This window comes from Amborella trichopoda, chromosome 4 (assembly GCF_054954075.1).
Source record: "Amborella trichopoda isolate Santa Cruz 75 chromosome 4, AtrichopodaSantaCruz75HAP2 v2.0, whole genome shotgun sequence".
NCBI classification, from domain to species: domain Eukaryota; kingdom Viridiplantae; phylum Streptophyta; class Magnoliopsida; order Amborellales; family Amborellaceae; genus Amborella; species Amborella trichopoda.
Window position 1 is genome coordinate 46,334,728 of NC_142339.1, and position 8,182 is coordinate 46,342,909.

The window sequence follows — 8,182 nt, forward strand, 5'->3', positions numbered from 1 at the left end:
TAATGATGTTTTGCTACAAGAAAAACGCCATTTTTCTACAATAAAAACACCGATTCATATTGGTTCATGGCTAGTTCACTGTTTTTATATGTATTTTTTCGCCACTTCACTATCAGTAAAACAGCGATGCACACTTCCAATTCACTGATCCATCCTAGTCACCGATCAGTTTTTTAAATCACTGGTTACAACAAATAAAGAAGAATTGAAGGAAACCTCTTTATATTTGTATATAATTTAATATGAACTAGTAGTTTTTTAAATCATTGGTTACATCAAATAAAGAAGAATTGAAGGGAACCTCTTTATATTTGTATAAAAATTAATATGAACTAGTATAATATATATTACCTAAGTAACATATAAATTATATGCCCTAAAAGAATAAACACACGAAATTCAAATATAGTTCTTCAATATTAGTATATGTTGAAGTCAAGTGTGGAGATCAGTTGAAGGACGCCTTGGGAGTAGAGGTGAACAGCTCGTCGGTTGATCAGCTGCATTGGCCTCGCGTTCGCCTCAGCTTCCTATGACATGAGCCACAATTATTACTATTTGCTTTTGGCACAAGGTGCTCATAATTACTCTTGATTATTGGATGTGAAATTGGGTGGCTATATTTATTTCATTGACCAAACTCAAAATTCAAAAGAAATTTTTTTACACTTTATGACTGATGCCAATATATATGAAATGAAAGTTGAAAGGCTTACATCATGAACTACAGCCCTCAAGAGCCTCACCTGCTCTCGGGAGACAGTCCTCACCTGAAATAAAGATTAAAAATTTGAAAAAGCGACAATGAGAAGTGATGAAAGAAACTTTAGTAGGAGATTATTTTAGATTTATGCCGCTACTCTGCCTACCCGTAAAGTTACTCCCTCTATTCTGAGCGAATATTTGTAATCGGCTCACGTCAGTTGCAAAGAGGCCCCGTTTGGTTCCAAAAAATGGGACTCTTGGGGATTGTGTATCCTTGATGGAGGGAAGACATAATTAAAATATTTAACTCTATCATTGTAATAGTTCCAGTGATTTAATAATATTCAATATTCTTATCTAAAAATAAAATAAAATAAATATAATAATAAAGGGTGAGATAATTTAATCTCTCTAAGTTTACAAGGGAGTCTCCAAAAGATCTTTTCATAAGAACTCTTTACTCAAATTAAATTATCTTCTTCATTGAAGAACTTCTTCTCTTTAAATACACTATGAAGAGAATAAATAAAAAATAAAACAACCCACAAAAAAATAAACTCTTTCATATTTCTTTTTCTCTAACTCCCACGTTAATCATTATCTCCATCTCTCTCTCTAAATATCATGTTATCTTCTCTTTCTAAAAAATAATTTATACTTAAAATAAGCTATTCCTAAATCAAAAGGTAGGCATTCGACAATTCAAGCCATAGGCATTCGACAATTCAAGCCCTTACTAAAACTCATGCACAAAAAATCCTCCTACTTAACTTATCTTAGCGCAATTTCTATTTGTAAAAAAAATAGACAAAAAATAATAATAATAACGCTAAAATTTTGAATTTTTCAAATCTCTTTATACATCAATCCTGGAATTGGTATCTCCTAGAATCAGCACTTTCTGGAAGATGGTGTATGTTGCTTGAATAATATTTGGCAGAGACCTTGAAGATGCATCTTCACAGTTTTGATTGCCTAGAAGATGTATCTTTAGGAAATTTAACAATTTTCAATGTATCATTATTTTTTAAAAAATATCCATTCTCAATTTTATTAATATTTGACTTAAGAATCATTGAAGTCCTTTTTTGTAAGTGTTTGTCCAAGTGATGAATAAATAGCGAGATTTCAAAATTGTCACGTTTATAATATTATATTATAATTATATTATAATAACAGTATTTAGATAATAATATAATATTATTTTATTAGTAATAATATGCATTATAGTATTATTATATTATAATAATATTTTTATCATATAATAGCAGCATTATAATAATAGTAATTATCATTATCTCATTATAGTTATTTAATATATTATAGTTATTATATTGTAATAATTATAATAATAAATATTATTAATATTGTTATATTATTAAATAGAATATAATATTATTTTATAAGTATTATTATGACATCATATCGTAATTACAAGCATCATCATCCAAGTCTTATCTTAATTAATTAGAGTTGGCTAATTATATAATAATATAATATCTTTGATTAATATTAAAATAATATTATAATATTTAAAATATCATAATAATATATGAATATTTCAATAGTAATATAATATAAAATTATTATATTAAGATAATAACATTATATTATAATAAAAATATATTTAAATAATCACTCTTTTTATATTTTAGATAAGAATATACTAACAACAATAATAATTGTAGTATTAATATTAATAATAACATTAATAACATTAGGGTATGACGTTTAACTTTTGATTTTCAAGAAATATATATTTTATTTATTTGGAATGAATTGACATTTCCTAAAATTTGACTTAAAATGAGGATACAGAACTCCCCACAAATATGCTAATTCCGTCTTTAGAAGAAACCAAACAAGTCCGTCTGTGTTGTTTCCATGGAAATGTTATTCCAGGATTCCCATTTCCAGGGAATCAAATGGGCTCTAAAGGTAAATTGTTGCATGTGGGTCAGCCTGCTAATGTAATGAACGGTGAAGATTATTGGATATCTTAGCAATCTCCAAAGTCCAACCAAGTTGGATGATGGAGGTTTTATGAAGGCTAGCCGAGAATCTCCACCATTCAACTATGGTTGACAAGGGAGATTTTATGTGGACTGGTAGGCAAGCCTGCAAGTACTTCTCTAAACCCCTTGACAAAAGTTCGAGTTTGGCTTACGTATGAGCTAAGCAATTCGAAGATTGGAGCATGCAACTAAGTATTTTTCAAATGATTGTTTATAAAGAGATCATTTATCTTTTGTACATGGATATCACAATTATTCCTACTAATTAGATGTCAAATTTGATAGCATGAGGTATGTCACATATTCCAAAACTTCATTTTGAAATTTTGGGTATAATCAGGAACACTCTTACAAGGTCTCATTTTAAAATTTACGAGACAAAAATGATTGAGCTGTCCATTTACAAAAGTCTTTTTATAGGTAATCCTATTCATTAATAGGGGCTTCAAAAGAGAAATTCAAGCATGGTGAAGCATATTTAGGATGTAGATTTAGAGAGAGGAAGTTGTAATAAAGTATGTTGTGGATGCAGATTTAGAGGGAGAAAGTTGCAAACCTTTTTTACAATTGTCCATGCAACACCTTGTGTACAAGGTGGAGTGGTGAGAGAGCCAGTATATCTGTAATACTTTCTATTACCTATCTTTATGTGCCTTGGATCCACCTCCCCTACTTCCACTTCGGCTTCTTTGGAATCCGCAATATATGATATCGTATTCATGAGCTGAAATTATAAGAATGATTTTTTATTGGGTCTGGTTTTTATAAGGTTCCAACCTTAAACAATGAGCGTCTCCAAAATTTATCATAACATGTAATTTTAGTGTAAATAATTTTAAATATTATCTCAAAATTTAATTTTATACGTAATTATAAAATTTTAAACTTCAAAAATCATTACAATTAAGTACATCTATAAACATATGAAAATCTAGAAAATGGACTGTCAAAGATGCACTATTTTTAGGACTTAAAATCTTTTTTTCTTTTTTTTAGTGTTCATATATCTTGATGTCGAGATGATCAATTAAAGGGTTTTTCAATATAAAAACAACCTTTTTCAGTAGATTTTTGAGGTGCATCTTTAAATTCAACATTTTAAACTTGCAACCTTCTATAAAACTTTTTCTTTTTGTAATTTCTTCAATGGTAGACAAAATCCATACGAACTGTTAGTAAAGCATTGAGGAGAGAGAGAAACCAAAAGCTTCCCGTCCAATTTGAAGGTTTTCTAGTGCCGAGAAGCATGTCTTCTACCAAATTTTGAGATGTACCTTATATTGTTAACACTTCATATAAAAATTTCCCTTATTTATATACATCCCCATCTCTATTTAAACAATGGAATTTTCTGTCTTTTCTTAAATCTTTTTAATTATTTTTTTGTATGTACCTTGTATTGTTGACACTTCATATAAAAATTTCCTTTATTTTATATACATCCCCATCTCTATTTAAACAATGGAATTTTCTGTCTTTTTTTAAATCCTTTTAATTATTTTTTTGTTCCCATTGAAAACGGTTAGAGGGAAGCATTGGAAGAGAGAGAGAGAGTTCCCCAATAGAAAGAGGAGAATGAATTTCGTCGTTAGAACGGAGAAGAATCATTAAGGGAGAGAAAAAGAGAGACCCTATTTTCAAAAGAATGAATAAGTAGGAGAGAAGTGTATATTTGTGTCACATTAAGTATTTATTTTTCGGAAAGTGGCAGAAGTTCTACGAACGACTTTGGCGCATATGGACGGGAGACCGTCATAACCTCTACAGGTAGAGGGTTTTAGAGAGTATTAGGCAGACTTTAGGGGGCAAGCTTTTTATGTTTATACCGAGATAGTCCTAATTGCAATGTCTTTTATCTACACTATTTTATTTTTATTTTTTAAAAAATATTTTGATACCAAATTTTGAGCGCTTACCCCTCTCTTAAACTCGAACTTAAAAAAAATATAAAAAAAAATATTCGCATTAAAATAAAATAACCAAAACACCTTTGAAAGTTTCAAAAGGAATTTTAATTATTATATTTTATCAAAATATTACTTTTAAGATTGTTTGAGGTGCGTCCCGTTGAGAAGATGACACGTACTAAATTTCATATACATACAATTTATAAACAAAAAACTAAAAATAACTCTAAGATGTCGAATCTAAATCAAATGGCCATCAACTCACTTGATCTAAATTGGAAAGCTGCATGAGGGGAATTGTCTTATACTGTAGAGGAAGTATAGAAACGTTCCCGACTTTATATATATATATATATATATATATATATATATATATATATATATATATGTAGGAAAACGATATGGTACGTAGCCTAGTGTAGATAAGCTAAATGCGCTAACAACCCAGATTGAATTTGGGCCGATCTGACTATCACAGATGCTCGGTAGTGTCCAATAGTGTTTGAATTTTAATTTTTCTTTTTACAAATTAGAATGACCTAAAATTTAGAGTGTGTATTCATAAAAAACAGGTAAATCTATGAAAAATATTAAAAAAATATTTTACATGAAAATAATTGACCAAAATACCCGCATAATGTTTCGGAGGTAGTTTGGTCAATGATTTTCATGTAAAATGTTTTTCTAATATTTTTCGTAGATTCGCCTTTTTCTGATCAATACATGCTTCAAATTTTAGATCATTTCAACTTATAAAAAATAAAAAAATTCGAATACTACCAGGCATCTGTGATTGTCAAATCGGCCCAGATTCAATCGGGGCCATTGACACATTTAGCTTATCTACACTAGGCTGCGCACCATATCTTTTTCTATATATATATATATATATATATATAAAGAGACTACAAAACGCCTATGGGTGAAAATGAACAGTATTTTCGCCCATAGGCTTGGTGCCGTCCAATTTTTTTAGGTGGTATGGATTAAAGACCGTCACGGACTTAGCATATCCGTGGCGGTGCATCACGAACATAACAAGTCCGTGACGGGTTTTTTTTCACGCAAATTTGAAGCAAAACATACGGGGGGACCGCCATGGCTCCCGTAGGTCCTTGATAGTTTTTAGGAAAAACCGTCACGGATATGTTCATGACAGGGGAAAAACATTGTAGCACTTCGCCTATAGGCATTTTTAAGATTTTTCCATATATATATGGAGGAGACTACAAAACGCCTATGGGAAAAAGTGAACAATATTTTCGCTCATAGGCTCGATGCCATCTGATTTTTTCGAATGGCATGGATTAAAGACCATCACGGATATAGCATGTTTGTAACGGGCTTTTTTTTACACAAAATTGGCAAAAAAATATATACGGGGACCGGCAAGGCTCTTGAAGGTCCGTGCTGATTTTTAGACAAAACCATAACAGACATAGCATGTCCCTGATGAGGGCGAATACTGTAGCAACTCGCCTATAGGCGTGTTTAAGACTTTTCATATATATATATATAGTAATGATCATATGAGACCCTCCCACACCCATGTATGGAAGACCCCAAATGATCACCATAAAATTCGAAATTGATCTATAGAAAAGTTATCACATAAGTGTGGGACTTAACTTTTTTTAGAGATCTGTACCAAATTTAATGGTGATCCATTGAGGCCCTACACACACGGGTGTGGGAGGGTCTCCTAGGATCATTACTCATATATATATATATATATATATATATATATATATATATATATATATATATATATATGGGTAAACCTTACAATAGCTGCCCAGCTATAATGAATAGTAGATAAGTGGAATGGGAGTCTTCGGGTGATTCAGAATACACATCACTATTTGAATTTTACGTTTTTTAAAATAAATCTGATTAATATGAAATTTTGGATGTATATACCTAACACTATTGCGCACCATATAAAAATACATAAAAAATATTTTCAGTAATTTAAAATAATCAAAATACTCCTATCACTTTTCAAGGGTATTTCGATCATTTTATATTTTGGAAAATATATTTTATATATTTTTTATTTATGCGCCCTATTTGTTAGTACATTCATCTAAAATTTCATTACAATCCGATTTATAGAAAAATAATTAAAATTAAAATAGTGATATGCATTCTGAATCGCTTGATGAAGATTTGACGGCTCTTATTACACCTATACTACTATTCATTGTAGTGGTCAGCTATTGTTTTATATATATATATATATATATATATATATATATATATATATATATATATATATATATATATATATATATATATATATATATATATATATACACGATTTCTATATGGTCAAGCCTTAATAAAAATGTGGGCCTATTAATAAATCTATTTTTGAGATGGATTTTTTACTTAATTTTAAAGACATGTAATCTCTAACATGGAGATCATAAATATGAAAAAATAAGTAAATTTTAAAAACCAAAAAATAATAATTCTTGTAAGAAAATATTTGGACCGTTAGTTTTTATTATTTTATATGGATCACCTACTTGCATCCATCTTTGGATGTATTACACTTTTTAGACTGCATATATAGTCCTGCGGTGTAGCCCACATGAAACAATTTTTCGGATGTATTTTATATATATATATATATATATATATATATATAAAAGAAAAAGAGCATCATTACCTCATTAAGAAAGGTATCAGGTCTGCCAATTTTGTAGGTAATCCCAACCACCGCTTCCTTCCCATCTTTGCTCTTGTGAACCAAGTTCACCTCTAAAGAGTATCTGAATCAAACAAACCCAATGTTTTTTAGTCAATTTGGGAAGTAAATGTGAAGGAGTTACAAACGTTTTCCAAATGTGAAAGCGTTACACTTGCGCATTAAATGCGCGACAGGATAAAAAGGTCATAGAAGGAATGAAATAATTCAAATTAATTAATCAAAAGTGCAACAAGACAGAGACCAACATATTGTATAATCAATTAATTAATTTACCTTGAACCATTGAAACTGTGCTCGGAGGGTGAATGCCAATGACATTGCTTCAGAACGTACTCTGTTTGGTTATTTCCGGTGTTCCAGCTCCATTTTCCCCCCACTTAAGCTGCCACAACAATTTATACACACACAAAAAAGTAGAGAGAGAACAATGTTTAATTACGTTCAATCAACACATATACAGTAAGAGAGAGAGAGTGAGAGATATACCATTATATCATGGCCTCTGTTCTTTAGGATTGCTTTAGCGGGCTTATATTTTCTTTTTAAGCGCCCCAAATTTGGTAGAACCTCCACCCTTTGGTGAAGCAGGTCAATGGGAGACTGCATATCCCTACTCTTCTAAAAAATCATGTTTGTTGTATTTTTATGAACGAAAATTTTGGACCCACACTCTCTTTATCTAAATAATCATTTTTTAAAAAAAAAAAAAAAAAAAAAACTAATTTACACTATATATATGGTCAAAATGAGTCCCCTCCAACAATGAATTTAGGGCGTCCATTTGATGAATTTCAAGATTTAGACCTTTATGAATTCAAAATCATTTTTTTTATTTTTTA

The 8,182-nt window shown here is 30.1% G+C and overlaps 1 pseudogene; it reads right to left on the minus strand.

The window, feature by feature from the left end:
- Window positions 1-398: 398 nt before the first annotated feature.
- LOC148782526 (alpha carbonic anhydrase 7-like) lies at window positions 399-7,949 on the minus strand (annotated as a pseudogene).
- Between the last annotated feature and the right edge of the window lie 233 nt (window positions 7,950-8,182).